The sequence below is a fragment of the Abramis brama genome (assembly GCF_963993115.1).
Source record: "Abramis brama genome assembly, chromosome: 4".
Lineage (NCBI taxonomy): Eukaryota > Metazoa > Chordata > Actinopteri > Cypriniformes > Leuciscidae > Abramis > Abramis brama.
This window is the reverse complement of record NC_139966.1, coordinates 15,595,472-15,611,687: the sequence shown is the minus strand read 5'-3', so window position 1 is coordinate 15,611,687 and position 16,216 is coordinate 15,595,472.

The window sequence follows — 16,216 nt, the reverse complement described above, 5'->3', positions numbered from 1 at the left end:
GTGGCTTAGAGAACTTTCGTCCTAAGTACCTGTTGAAAAGATAATGTTTAATATTAAAAAAAATGGTAACACTTTAGAATACTGTATCTTACTTACTGCATAACTAATAAGGAATTTTTGAATAACTAATAGGTAATTCTTCATTAACTACTTCTTCACTACTGTTAACTACTAAGGAAGATGTGTTAACTAATCAGTATGTAATAGAATTTTATGATTGTGTTAAGTATCAGTTAGTTAATCAATAACTAATGAATTATGTCATATATCCTGAAGAACTATTAATTATCTACTAATTAAGGTTCAAGAAAAATAACTTTGAAGTAACTACTAATGAACAGTCATATACAGTAGCCTAGTTACCGGTACTACAATAATCCAGGTTTTTTTCAGTGGAGTGGTGGATGAAGTACACAAATCAAGAACTTGAGTAAAAGTACAGATACCCCAATAAAATATGACTTCAGTAAAATTATAATTAGGCCTATTCATTTTCAAATTAACCTTAAAAGAACAAATGTAATTAATTTTTAAAGTACTTAAAAATTAAAAAGCACTGATCAATGTTTTTTTGTTTTTTAGACAGTTTTAGTCATTCAGCACTAATAAGAAAGATAAGTGCAGACATTTACCTATAGGCTATATATTGATCAGCAAATAAGCAAACTTTTTATTTCATTAGCAAGACTACATTTTACAGAGATTTGGTGATCAAGAGCGTGGGGCGGGCATTTGCATCCTCTTTTGGAGAGTTCATTTCTTCGGCGAAATGCAGGTTTGTGTACATTTAATCTATAAAATCAATATGTCACGAGGTGACAAGTGCCAGCTTTAGTCTCCGTGCAAGGCGGAACTACTGTCCGCCGAGATTGCCTCCCGCCGGACCCAAAACAACTGAACACCGGCTTAGTTCCGGACAAGCGCAAAACCCCCGTGAACGCGGTAATCAGCCAAAGTCACCGCCAGCTGTGCACGATGAGACACGTCATCATCAGGGTGAGATATAAGGAGAGAGTACGGTCTGAAGGAGGGAGTTGTTTTTGGGACTGAAAATCTTGGAGGAAGCGCGAGCGGTGGAGAAGAGGAAGTGGGGCTGGCAATGGACGCGAGACTGTGAGTGTGGGAGGATGAGCACGCTGATTTAACTGGAGGAAGGAAATCGTTGTACAGCAAGATCGCTGGTGAGAGACTGTGAGTAGTCCAATTGATCTCCATCTGCTCTCTCTTGTTTATGGGACTTCTTGATGAGAATGCCAGGTCAGGAAATGGGTGACAGCCATATGTATTTCCCATGGAGTGTTGAATTGCAGTGATGAAGTATTATAATGCACTTATGCACTTATAATGCGTTTTGATGTGTGAAGTGTGAACTTAACCCCGCTGGATGTCCATCACTCGCCTGTGTGTTCTATCATGTTCTAAGACGTGAGAAGAAGTTAATACTGTTGTACTCCACAGAGACTTGAGTGTATTATCTGTCAGCCCATTGGGAAGAGAGACATGTAAGTGAATGCTTAACTGACTACTTTGCAGTAAAATCCTCCAGCCGTAAGTTCTCTGTCTGTCATTACTGAAGAAGAGGATTACGTGCTTGTATACTCACCTGTCTGTGTTGCACTAACGTCTCTCTGTCATAAGCTCTGCGTCTGCCAGCCCTTTAAGAGGAGTGCATACCCGAATGTTCGTCTGACTGCTTTGCAGTGAAGTTCCTCCAGCCGTAAGTTCTCTGTCTGTCATTACTGAAGAAGAGGATTACGTGCTTGTATACTCACCTGTCTGTGTTGCACTAACGTCTCTCTGTCATAAGCTCTGTGTCTGCCAGCCCTTTAAGAGGAGTGCATACCCGAATGTTCGTCTGACTGCTTTGCAGTGAAGTTCCTCCAGCCGTAAGTTCTCTGTCTGTCATTACTGAAGAAGAGGATTACGTGCTTGTATACTCACCTGTCTGTGTTGCACTAACGTCTCTCTGTCATAAGCTCTGTGTCTGCCAGCCCTTTAAGAGGAGTGCATACCCGAATGTTCGTCTGACTGCTTTGCAGTGAAATTCCTCCAGCCATAAGTTCTCTGTCCGCCACCTGTAGAAGAAGAGGATTACGTGCCCGTATACTCACCTGTCTGCTTCGCAGTGAAGCTCCTCAGCCGTAAGTTCTGTTTGTCACCTGTAGAAGAAGAGGATTGCGTGCCTGCATACTCGCCTGTCTGCTTCGCAGTGAAGCTCCTCAGCCGTAAGTTCTGTTTGTCACCTGTAGAAGAAGAGGATTACGTGCCCGTATACTCACCTGTCTGCTTCGCAGTGAAGCTCCTCAGCCGTAAGTTCTCTGTCCGCCACCTGTAGAAGAAGAGGATTATGTGCCTGTATATTCACCTGTCTGCTTTGCAGTGAAGCTCCTCAGCCGTAAGTTCTGTCCGCCACCTGTAGAAGAAGAGGATTACGTGCACGTATACTCACCTGTCTGCTTCGCAGTGAAGCTCCTCAGCCGTAAGTTCTGTTTGTCACCTGTAGAAGAAGAGGATTACGTTCTTGTATACTCACCTGTCTGCTTTGCAGTGAAGCTCCCCAGCCGTAAGTTCTCTGTCCGCCACCTGTAGAAGAAGAGGATTACGTGCCTGTATACTCACCTGTCTGCTTTGCAGTGAAGCTCCCCAGCCGTAAGTTCTCTGTCTGCTTCCCGTTGTGAAGAAGAGTACGTACCCGAAACACACACCTGAGCCGTCCGGCAGCAGCCTCCTCCCAGTCGTGAGCCTCGACTCGTCCCTTCCACTGGAAGACAGTGAAGCCACTCACCAGAGCACTTCCCTTTACGGAATCCTGTGAGCCTTTGGGGGATTCATAGGACGGAAAGACCCTGCCCAGAAAAGCTCACCCATCTGAACTCTCTGATACACTTTTATACTTAATAAAATATTGATTCTTTGAAGTCCTGTTTGTCTGTCGTCCTGTTTGCCTGTCCTCTGTCCGACTCCCCAAGGGTGGTAACGGGTCTCGAGGGGTGGGTGCAGTCCGATTGGCCCGCCCTGACCTGTGACAAATACTGTGCTGTAAATCATTTTATTTTTTGCAAGCAACATACAAGGACGTGATGTCATTTAGCCTACCTAGCTAACGAGTTGGTCTTTTTTGCGTGATGGAAACGCCTGATCCCTTGCATAAAACAAATAATTTTATTTCTAAAGATACTAAATCTATTTACATCAGATGTTAAAATATGTTCTTAGAGCTGTGCACTGTTTGTTTATGGGCAGGTTATGGAATCAGTCACAGCATCTTTCGGCGGCGGTCTGAAGTTAGCAGTTTCCCCGCCGAACACGAGCCCAGCTCCCGCAAGAGATCCAGCACTACTACAGTGGAAATGGGAGAACAGAGACCGGTTGATTACACTTGGAATAGTTTTTATCTGAGTTCCAAGAGTTTTCAGATACGCAAAATGAACACACGGATCGATTAACCGTGACAAAAACAAAATAAAATAAGCTGTATTAATAAATGTCCTCATCTGAAATAAAGGAAGATATCATGTACCCTAAACGAGTCATTGTCGTGTATTTTACAAAGGTTAAGATGATTATGTTAATAGTGTTTTTTTTTAACAGTAAGTTTGATTTGAGTGGGAAGTATGTGGTAATTCTTTATTAATTACTAATAAGTCCCCTATATTTTCACATTTAGAATCCTGTTTCAGGTTCTAAGTAATTCCTGAAGAATTATCTAATAATTATTTATTAATTACTAATAAGTTCCCTATATTTTCACATTTAGAATCCTGTTTCAGGTTATAAGTAGGCTAATTCCTGGATAATTATTTGGTAATTCTTTATTAATTACTAATGGGTTTCCTATATTTTCACTTTAGAATACTGTTTCAGGTTCTAAGTAATTCATGAAGAATTATCTAACAATTATTTATTAATTACTAATAAGTTCCCTATATGTTCAGTTTCCCTCAGTTGTTGCCTCAAATATATGAATTTACTCTATGGCATTCTATGCTGAGGAATACAGACACACACAGTGCTGTATATACAATATAAAAACTAATCTGAGGTTCGTTAAGGCAAGGCACTTGAGTGGGGTTCCTTTCTGAAGTTGATTTCTTACAGAACACACTCACAAGACCACATAGGCCAAAACCTCTTTAACATTTATATGCATTTGTTAAAATTGTATTTTCTTCTATTAATAACATTAGTAAATAAGGAAGGTCACAGCTCAATGTAGTTTTGTATGACTGTTCATTAGTTACTTCTTAGTTATTTTTCTTGAACCTTAATTAGTAGATAATTAATAGTAGTTCTTCAGGAGATATGACATAATTCACTAGTTATTGATTAACTAACTGATACTTAACACAATCATAAAATTCTATTGCATACTGATTAGTTAACACAACTTCCTTAGTAGTTAACAGTAGTGAAGAAGTAGTTAATGAAAAATTACCTATTAGTTCTTCAATAATTCCTTATTAGTTATGCAGTAAGTAAGATACAGTATTCTAAAGTGTTACCAAAAAAATCATTGATGTTCGAAAAGATATGGGGCAGTTTTATTGAATATATTAATAATTTAGGTGTCACATTGATTGAAAATGCTGATACATGTGATAATGTAACCCTTCTCTACTTTAACTTATGAAAACCTCTCTCTTACATACCAGCTGAGTGCCTTGTAATACTGTCCATTTGAGTGTCCTGTCTATTTGGGGGTGGGATGGGGGTGGGAGGGTGTTTAGAAAAGATTGTTCACTTGTATACTGTGAATTGTTCATGTGAAAAATAATAAATATATTGATTAAAAAAATAATAATAAAAAGACATTTTTGTAATATGTGCATTTGCTTGTTGATGTTTATTTATTTATTTTGTTTACGTTTGTTTTGTTGATGTTTATTTGGTTATTTATAATTGTACTGCTTATATTATTTAATTATCTCTCTTAAATTCTGGATAAATTAAATTTTTTTTGTAATTTAAGTACTTATCTCTATTAATGAGAGTGGAATATTTAATCTAATAGTGTATATCAAAACAAAAAGCTGATTTTAAAGGCACTTAATAAAATAAAGCGTATTATTATGAAAGTAAACAGGATTAGATCAGAATAATTGTGCTCATACCTTTACTGATGAAGGGTTTACAGTATGAACAGATGATTTGGGTCTATGTGTTTTACATTGATTAAAGTTTCTGAAATAAGGCCACAAAACACATACTAAATATGTGTCAATAAGACTTTTGACTAATGGATGTCGTTGCCTAGAGTTTTTCTTCAAAATGATGTGAAAATCATCCTGCCTAATCATTCACATAAAACGATACATTGATTTAAGTTTTGTGAAACACTTTTAGTTTGGAAAGCCAATATGTGGATGGGGCGTAAACGATCATGCATATTTAGTAGTTCACACCTGATGAGACAATGCCCCTGCATACTTAATGAGCCATTCATTCAGGTGTGTCACCTATAGCTAACTTAAATATACAAGCTTCATAAAAATGATCATTGTAGAAGAAAATTTCAGATGGCATTTAGAGGCTTTATATATACAGGTGCTGGTCATAAAATTAGAATATCATCAAAAAGTTGATTTATTTCAAGAATTCAACTTAACAGGTGAAATTAATATATTATATAGACTCATTACATGCAAACTGAGATATTTCAAGCCTTTATTTGTTATAATTTTGATGATTATGGCTTACAGCTTATGAAACCACAAAATCAAAATCCCAGAAAATTAGAATATTACATGAAATTACACAGTAATTACACAATAATATCATGGTTATTGTACCAGGTTTTGGTTCTTTTGGCAGTGTGGGCAGGTGCAAATCCTGCTCCAAAATGAAGTCAGCATGAAGTGCTCTGAAAATGTCCTGGTAGACGGCTGCGTTGACTCTGGATGTGATAAAGCACAGTGGACCAAAGTCCTCTTTTCTGATGAGAGCAAATTTTGCATCTCATTTGGAAACCAAGGTCCCAGAGTCTGGAGGAAGAATGGGGAGGCACACAATCCAAGATGCTTGAAGTCCAGTGTGAAGTTTCCACAGTCAGTGATGGTTTGGGGTGCCATGTCATCTGCTGGTGTTGGTCCACTGTGTTTTCTGAGGTCCAAGGTCAACACAGCCGTCTACCAGGAAGTTTTAGAGCACTTCATGCTTCTTGCTGCTGACCAACTTTATGGAGATGCAGATTTCATTTTCCAACAGGACTTGGCACCTTCACACAGTGCCAAAGCTACCAGTACCTGGTTTAAGGACCATGGTATCCCTGTTCTAAATTGGCCAGCAAACTCGCCTGACCTTAACCGTATAGCAAATCTATGGGGTATTGTGAAGAGGAAGATGCAATACGCCAGACCCAACAATGCAGAAGAGCTGAAGGCCACTATCAGAGCAACCTGGGCTCTCATAACACCTGAGCAGTGCCACAGACTGATCGACTCCATGCCACGCCGCATTTCTGCAGTAATTCAGGCAAAAGGAGCCCCAACTAAGTATTGAATGCTGTACATGCTCATACTTTTCATGTTCATACTTTTCAGTTGGCCAGCATTTCTAAAACTCCTTTTTTTTGTATTGGTCTTAAGTAATATTCTAATTTTCTGAGATTTTGATTTCATGGTTTCATAAGCTGCAAAATTATAACAAATAAAGGCTTGAAATATCTCAGTTTGCATGTAATGAGTCTATATAATATATTAGTTTCACCTGTTAAGTTGAATTCTTGAAATAAATCAACTTTTTGAAGATATTCTAATTTTATGACCAGCACCTGTATATATATATATATATATATATATATATATATATATATATATATATATATATATATATATATACACACACTACCAAATTGGTTCACAGTTGGAAGCATCGCAATTTTTTTTATTTTTCCACAAATTGTGCTTTCAAATTGTATAATATCCAAGGTAAACATGTCTAGTAATTGTGCATTTAATTCTCTATTGTACAGTAAAAACTTTATAATCTATTCAAAACTAGTCAACGTCTTTCAAAACTAAAGTATACATTTTATCATACGTATTTCAAAGTAAAAGATTCATTAGTTAGTTGATGACTTTATTTTTGACAAAACACATACAGTATATCGTCGCTGCCCGATGAAACTCACGTATGTCCAAAACGGTTACTTTTCAGGAAGTGAAAAAAACACCGTAATTTCAAAAGCAGTTGAACGTAGGGTTGTCATACTTGGTATGGCATCTTTAAATGTAACCATATTCTTGCCAGTGTAATGATATAATCCACATTTGACCAAAATCGAGTTTAAATGGACATACGCATATTTTACAGTAACGGTGGTTGATACGCGTTCTTCCGATCATTAATTAGAATGGCCAAGTCGCGTTTCATATTGACAGATGAATAGGCTACGCTCAATTTATTAAATAGCCTACGTCTCAGTTTATTAAATACGCTCAGTTTATTAAATGTCTCTTGCATACTATGAAGGGACAATGAATCAATACACTCATTGCGGACGGCGCGTCCATATAGGCGAACTAGGCAATTGCCTAGAGCGGCACTTTTGTAAGGGCAGCAAAATGTGTGCCAACCGGGAATGAACAATTCACAAAAGGCTAGGCTATATGATCATATAATCATACATAATCAGAGAGTAGCCTTTTTCTTTTCGTTTTGAATTAGGCCTATTTCGTTTAAAGACTTTTCAAGCTTTGTGTATTTGATGTCTTTCTCATGTCTGTGTGAGGCATACACTGAGTTTCGTTAAGTTAGGATGAGATGCTCCAGTTAACGTGCAATGCAAGTCTCCATGATTATATTTTCTGCTATATATTTGCTTCTTATTTATTAAATCCACTCCAGGCAATTGGTTGATGAAAAATTGATTAAAATTAAGATACAATTTATACAAAACGAAATTCACTTTAAAGAAAGGTTTTCTACAAAACAAAACTTAATGAAGTGGTCAGAATCATGTCTGACCCGTCTCAAATTGTGCATCCTATTACTCGTGCTGTTCACTTTTCATACTTTCAACAGTAGCCTATAGTAGACCTACAGACTCTATTTGTACAAATTGCTGCACATTCATTTAATTCTGAATTTTGCACACACAAATTGAAAGGCTTCAAATCAAGTTCACGGATAATTGTGCGTGCATTTATTAATAATTATGATACTAAAATCATAACAAAGTAGGCTATGCTATGTACAAAAAAAATACAGCTATTTCTGTTTTTTTTTCTTTTAAACAAAAAAAAACAAGCTGCACCCTTTTTTTTTACATCTGCCCTTTTTCATCTTTCATTCCGAAATAGAATAATGAATGAACGAAAAAGTACACGGACCCAACATGTAGGCTATTGGCCTTTTTACCCGTTATCAATCTAAATTAATCTCATTTTTAATTTAAATTAATTTCGTTTTTCTTTATTTCATTTTCGTTTTTTCTTTATTTAAATGTAATTTTTCTTTATTTAAATTTCTATTTTCTTTATTTAAATTTAATTTTTTCTTTTTATAAATTTAGTTTTTTTCTTTATTTAAATTTTGTTATTCTTTATTTAAAATTCGTTATTCTTTATTTAAATCTACCCTTTACTGTGTCAGTAATTTATTAGTCAGAAAAATATTAGACTACTACCTTAAAAGTATTGCTTAAGTTAACAGACCCGTGCGTTAACATCTCCACAATAAACAGTGACAATTACTTCGTCTAGACCATTTACCGGTAAATAACAGTTGTGAATATACTGCGAGTGCGAATATATAATAAACTTGAACAGTTGTCAAAAACAAACGTTTACTGATACTTTACCTCACAGGTAAAGCTTGTGCTAAGCTTCAAGAGACGCTTTAGACCAGAGAGATGCCTCCACAGGGCGGGAGATACGCAGCGTGATTGACAGCTTTGACACCAAATGGATATACGTGAAAATCAGATGACATGATTTCACAACTTTTCATTGGTCATTTAGATATGTGAAGCATACTGTATACGGAAATGAACCTGGACATTCTATCTGTCGAAAAATCTCAAAATCGGCAAAATGGACATACGCGGTTTTCATCGGACAGCGACAATATATTCCTCATCTCAGTATAGCAATAGAGTTTGCTAAAAGCTGTTCATTCAATACAGCAGTATTTGAAAATCGATAATATTTTGTAAAATTACATTTATATTTGCATTTATGTCAAAACCTAGACACTTTTAAACATCAAAATGACATTTATTAATATGTATTCGTGTCAAAATGACATATAAACAGATTTTCCTATTCAATTTTGCATGAAAACGCTTCCAAGACGCTTGCGTGTCGCGTGAAAAATAGGCGTCGGTTCTATTTCTAGCATGCACGCGTTTTCCGCGTGGCTCACGCAGGCAGTGTGCAAGCTCTAAACTGTTAACATGGGAGCCGAAATAAAAACACGCCACGCAGCTGAGACGCTTTACACTGCACACGTGTGCGGTGCATTACGTCTGCGACAAGGTTTTTTTCGGTCCTCCACGCGGTGCCAACTCACACCAGGAGCATTTCAGAAGCGGAGTGACTGGATGCGCGAGACCACGTGATTTGCCTGTCCGACGTAGTTTTTCTTGATTTTTGGGTTTCTACCATACAGTCTATGGTTTCTACCAAGGATATTGGTGTGTAATACGTTAGGGAGTTTGCACAGGGTGTTTATTTTGAATTTGACAATGTTTTTTTTTACTTTTATTTTGTATTTCCGGTGCGACTTGGACGCGCGTCCATCAGAAATAGACTAGGCGCCTATATTTAGCGAAGCGGCGCGGAGAGCCGCTTCTGGGAAGCTTCTGAAACGCGCCGCGTCGCGGCCGGTGTAAACACAAGCATTGAGAATGGGCGCGATCAGCTCCGGTAGCCGTGTCGCAGCCGTAATGCGCCGCAGACGTGTGCGGTTTAAATGAGGGATAACGGCACGCATCCAGTGTGTCACCAGCACGCATCCAGTGTGTCACCGGCCTTATCCAGCTGATGTGGGCGTTTCACAGGTTTGTATGGATCGCCTCACATTTGCGTTTAAATAGCGCGCGGTCTCCGTGGGCGGAGTCACATTAAAACTTAATTAGCTGAGATGAGAACGACTGACATCTCTCTCTTTACATACATATTACATAAACTGTGAATATTTGTTTTTTATAAAAATTACTTCATTTAAAAGAAGAGAATTCAAGCTTCATGCCTGTGTGTCTGTATGCCTGTTTGACTGAGTATTCGCTGAGTTATAGTTCATTTTCGGACGCGTTTCAGAATTGACTTCACTGACGGAGAGTAGGCAGAACTCGCATCATGTTTATTTTTCTTTATTTGGCGAAAAGCACAACACTTTGTTTTTATTATGAGTATACACAAAAAAAGTACACACTAAACAGGATCGATTGATGTATAACACAAGCATATAAGATAAAATTTTTATTTATTTTTTTATTTTTTTTGCACTGATAAGGATAGCCGGCGCGATAGCCGACCCCAGGGGGTTAAGGATCAAATTGATGATATGCTTTCACGAGACATTATTCAGCCATCTCATTCTCCTTGGGCATCTCTTATTGTACTGGTTCCTAAAAAAGATGGAGGCCAGCGGTTTTGTGTCGATTATCGACGATTAAATGCTGTGAGTGAAAGTGATGCATTCCCTCTCCCTACTGTGGGGGAAATCCTGGAGTCACTTGCTGGAGCCAAGGTGTTCAGTATTCTGGATCTTAACAGCGGGTACTGGCAAGTGGCAATGGACCCAGACAGTATGGCTAAGACTGCCTTTGTGTCCCCTTTTGGGTTGTATGAATTCAAGGTTTTACCTTTTGGTTTGAAGAATGCCCCAGCCACATTTCAACGGCTCATGAATAGGGTGTTGGCTGAATGTTTAGGACAGTGTTGTTTGGTTTATCTAGATGACATAGTCATTTATTCATCAAATTTCAGTCAGCATATACAAGATCTCCAGAGGGTTTTGGGGTGTTTACAAAAGGCAGGATTAACTCTGAAACTTCAGAAATGTCATTTCTGTTTAACAGAAATTAAGTTTCTTGGCCATGTGGTGACCACCGAAGGGGTGAAAGCAGATCCTGCTAAAACAGAGGCGATCCCGAACTTCCCTGTACCAAAAAATCTAAAAGAACTTCAGGGGTTCTTGGGGATGAGTGGATGGTATCATAGGTATGTCCCTAATTTTTCAGCTATTGCCAAACCCTTAAACGCCTTGAAACGAAAAGGAGTCCGTTTCCAGTGGTCAGCTGACTGTCAGGCTGCTTTTGAGAATTTAAAAATGCACCTTTCTTCTTCGCCAATACTGGGACACCCTAACCATGCTTGCACATTTATACAGTTTATACAGATGCTAGTTCAACAGGTTTGGGTGCTGTTCTTGGTCAACGACCATCTACATTTGGTACGACTGAAGAAGTACTAGCATATGCAAGCTGTACACTTACTGGTGCAGAAAGGAATTATTCCACCACAGAGAGGGAGTGTTTGGCTGTAGTTTGGGCGGTCGAGAGGTGGCGGCATTATTTGGAGGGCAAGTCTTTTATTGTTGTGACTGATCATGCGTCTCTCATGTTTAACACTACCAAGGCAAACTCTCGCCTGATTCGTTGGGCTTTGAAATTACAAGAGTTTGAATTTACTCTTGAATACCGCAAAGGAAAACTTAACAGTGCTCCTGATGCTTTGTCCCATATCAGTAACCCTGACTCTACTCCAATAGTCGCTGCTTATGCTAAGCAAACCCCAGATAGTCTGGTCTTGCAGTTTCCTCTCTCTGACGAGGATATCTGGACAGCACAGCAGCAAGATGTAGAGGTCCAAAGAGTATATCAGAGTATAGTTGATAATATGCAGAGTCCTGATGAGTCTGGTTCTGGATTTGTTATCTTAGAGGACAAGGTTTATCGGAAGGTGACTCATCCTGCCAAGGGAACCTATTTTCAAGTGTATGTCCCACAGATCCTTCGCCAGACTATGTTGGAAGCATATCATTCCAACCCGTTAAGCGGGCATTTTGGTCGTTATAAGACACAAAAAAGGTTAATGGAAGTTGCTTTTTGGCCAAATATGTGGGGGGATGTTTCAAAGTTTGTTAAAAATTGTGTCGTAAACCAGCGGGCCTGTTACAGCAGACTGAAGCACATGAACCTTGGGAATAGTCAGTTATGAGTCAATAGGTCGCACTCCCCTGCAGCCCCTGCATAATTATATTTTTAACAATAACTTCTACATAAAAAGAGTTTTTCTTGCAAGCTGGATTTGCTGAAGGTTTGTTGATACTCATCAGCTACAAGATGACAGCTCTTGAAAGACGCCTTGTCACTTGAGGATTGCCCGCTAGTGGATCGTGCTCACAGGGCTTTGCGTAAACGTCCGAATGGCACCGAGCCACCGCGGTCACTTATAGTGCGGCTGCATTATTTTCGGGATGTGACAACGATCCTTAGGAAAGCTGTTGAACGAAAGGATCTTACTTTTAATGGTCAGAAGATCCATGTTTTCCCTGACTTCATGCCTGAGGTGGCAAAGCGCAGAGCTGCGTTTAACAGAGACAGAGCAATACTTCGAGGCAAGCCAGGGGTGCGGTATGGGACAGTATTTCCAGCAAAATTGAGAGTGACTTTTAATGGAACAGAGACCGTGTTCACAGATGCGAAGAAAGCCGAAGCGTTTGCCGAGCTTCACTTTGGTATGGGCCGTGAGGATGCTGAAGACGGAGATTGCTCATAATGGCATTGTCGTGCTGGGTAATGAATAACTGTAGAGCGTTCAAATGTTTACATTTACGGATTGCCTTTAATTGAAGCATATGTCCATCTTTATTGAAGCTGGCTTCTAGTTTATTTTGAAACAAATAGGGTAGGATGGATTGTCCTCCCAGATTTATATTTATCTCTTTTCATATTTTTAATTTGTCAATAAGTATAGTTTCTCAAATCTTTATTATTATTATTTTTACTTCAAAATATATGCCTTTTGTGGGGCTGTTCTAAACTTCTATTATTAGAAGGGTTTAGTGAGGGAAGTTAGTATGGTACATGTTTATTTTTTGGTATCACTTGGTATTTTTTGAAGTATTTGAAATGAACATGATTTCTTAATGTCTAGTGACATATCAGGGCCATTTATGATTAACTGAAATACATTTCGTACATACAGTTCCTTTAATGATATACTGTTATTGATTTATATTCACACAATAGGGAGTCTAATATTTTTATAATACAAATATGTGTCCTATCCTATAATTCTATCTTACAATCATCACCAATAACCCTAAACCTTCTTTAAAAAAAAAGAAAAAAAAAAAAGGCCTACATCAGTTTATCTGATGGCTAATCAAATAGCCTAAATCAAACATGTACAGCCTATACCTTTTTTGAATTTACATTGAAAAAACAAAAAAACTTAAATTAGAATTATTCTTGAACTAATATAATCTGTGAAAATTGTATCCATTTTTTATTTTAATTTTGCTACATGCTACATTCAAACCAACACAGTTAATGTGATAGGCTACCTTTTGTTTACAAAAAATATGAACTGGATTTCATTTCAGCGAATCAGAAACCAGCAGTTGAATACGCCCATCTGAATTTGAAAAATACGAATATAAAACCCGCTCTTTTCAAATACGCTCCAGCATTACAGCTTCAGATTTGCTCAAAACAGCAGCCCGCCAAGGCAACAATTAAAGAAATAAATTTGCAGAATGGACAAATCAGATGACACCCCAATAACTGGTTGCCTTCATTCGGTTTCTCCGATAAAAACGTAAAAAAAAAAAAAATAGATATTTTAATGCAACTGTCCAGACATCGAGAGAAGAATACCACCAGGCTGTATTTTTTACACCAGAAAAACAGCAGCATACTGATGGCAGAAAAAAACAAGACTCCGGTCAAGTTGAACAACGGCAGAAAAACAATTGGTAAGTACGTGTTCTATTTTACAATAGAAAAATATTTTTTATAGGCTATTTATCAACATTATATAATAATTTATTCTATGCAAACTATTATGTATAATTTAATTGTTTGTTAACCGAATACACATAGGCTAGGTTAGAAGAAATTCATATTTTATAAACCTATTAAAAAGTTACATAATGTAATATAGGAATACGTTAATTTCTGTATTTTTTATCTAGGTAAACAGCTTTCTCTCCAGGGCAGCTCTTGTCACAAAGTACATGACAAAGGCAGGTTGGTATGACACATTACAAACCATACGCTATGATGAGGTATTTCTGACTTCTAAAATGTAATTTTCCTGTTCTCCTTGCACTAAAGCAGGGGTCTTCAAATAAAATTGCTTGAGGTCCAGTAAATCAGTGGTTCCCAATTCCAGTCCTCGTGACCCACTGCTCTGCACATTTTGTATGTCTCTCTTATCTGACACACTCAGTTCAGTTCATGGAGTCTCTCCTAATGAGCTGATGATCTGGTTCAGGTGTGTTAAATAAGGGAGACATACAAAATGTGCAGAGCAGTGGGTCACGAGGACTGGAATTGGGAACCACTACAGTAAATGAACCTTCCTCACCAGCCGAGGTCCGGACAATTATATACCTAAAAATATGAATTGATGGGTTTTACCAGACTAAAGAAATTAGTGTAGATAACATTTTTTTTTATTGTTGAACAAAATATAATGTTATGGATAAACATGTCTTTTCATATGTATAAGCAGCCATAAGTAATCCTTCACAAAACTGATCTAATTTTAATGCTGTTCTGTTATGTCCTTTAAGTTGATTTGGTACAAAATATCTGAATTCATCCAGTAACAATGTCTGACAAAAATATGATAAAGGAAACTGTGCAAAATGCCTTCATCTCTAAATTTGCACTAAACATACATTCATTTCAACATTAACAACTTAAAAGGAAAACTAAAGTGCTTTTTTCGGCTGAACTGAGATTAACAATCACAATCAATGCAAACCTCCTTGTATTGTCTCTACTTAACTAAATGCATTTAATGTTGAACACTGCTCTCTTCTGTGCTTCAAGTTGCATTGGTAAAGATAATCAGCAATATCATTCAGAAACACATGCAAAAAATAGTGCCACCAGTGTTGGAAAAATGAAAAAGTGCAAGAAACCCTTTATCTCTTATTTTGTGCAGTCCGTAAAAATGTAAATAACCTCTTATGAAATTTAAATAAAATTGTCTAAAATTCACTGTATTCTCAGTGAACACTCATATGCTCGATGCTGGGCGGCGAATGAGTGAGAGAGGACGACCCGTGTAGATCGCTTATACTGGGCTTTGAGCTCATTTATTTTCTGCCCTTACCTCGGACTGCTGAGGATACGTTTCTTCTAAGTGTCTATGTTTAGCTTCGTAATGACATTTAATGTTTCCACTTTGGACAACCGCGACAGACTCAGAGCAAATGAGACACACGGGCTTTGTAACAGTTACAGCTCAATTCAGGAAGAATAAATGCGTATTTTTCACCAATTATCTCGGAAAACTCGGTTTTCAGCGTCAACTTTACTAATTTTTGAAAATGCCATTGTTTTTCACTCACTGAAAGTTTCATCTGTCTGCGCGCTCTCTGCTCTCTTCATTGCACGCATGACTGCGCGTCTGAACGTAGCAACAGTGAGCATAGTAACTGTAGTAGCAACCATAGCAACCCGTTGCGCTGTACTGAACCCAATCGGATCTACTGAGCTGACTTTGATGTGCCTGATATAAATGTGTTTTTATTAGAAAATAGCGGCATTTATTTATTTCATTATGCCAAAAGGCTTTGCGGTCCGTATGGACGCATTTTGCGGTCCAGATTCGGACCGGAGTCCGCCAGTTGGTGACCCCTGCACTAAAGTAATTGTTGTGTTAGGTTGTGTCTAACTGCAATGGTCTTTCCCATGTAAATTGATCCAATCACACATGTAGATTTATTTTTTTAATCAGGGAGAGAGAATATGCTCACTCAACAGGCCATGGGGTGGAACAGAAAAAAGACAGAGAACCTTCACAAAGTCTTGGCCCGCAGATACATCAAAGTAAGGACATTTCCCAATGGTCATACATACATTTTAACAACATACAGCAGAGCTGGAGTCCATCCATCTGTAATAAGCTCATTCATCCATTGATTTATAAACTGTAGATGAAGGAATTTCTTGCTCCCAGTATTGGCTGAAAGCTTGCATGATTTATTTTTATTTTTGTGTGATTTAAAGATCTCAGAGAGGGCAAAGCTG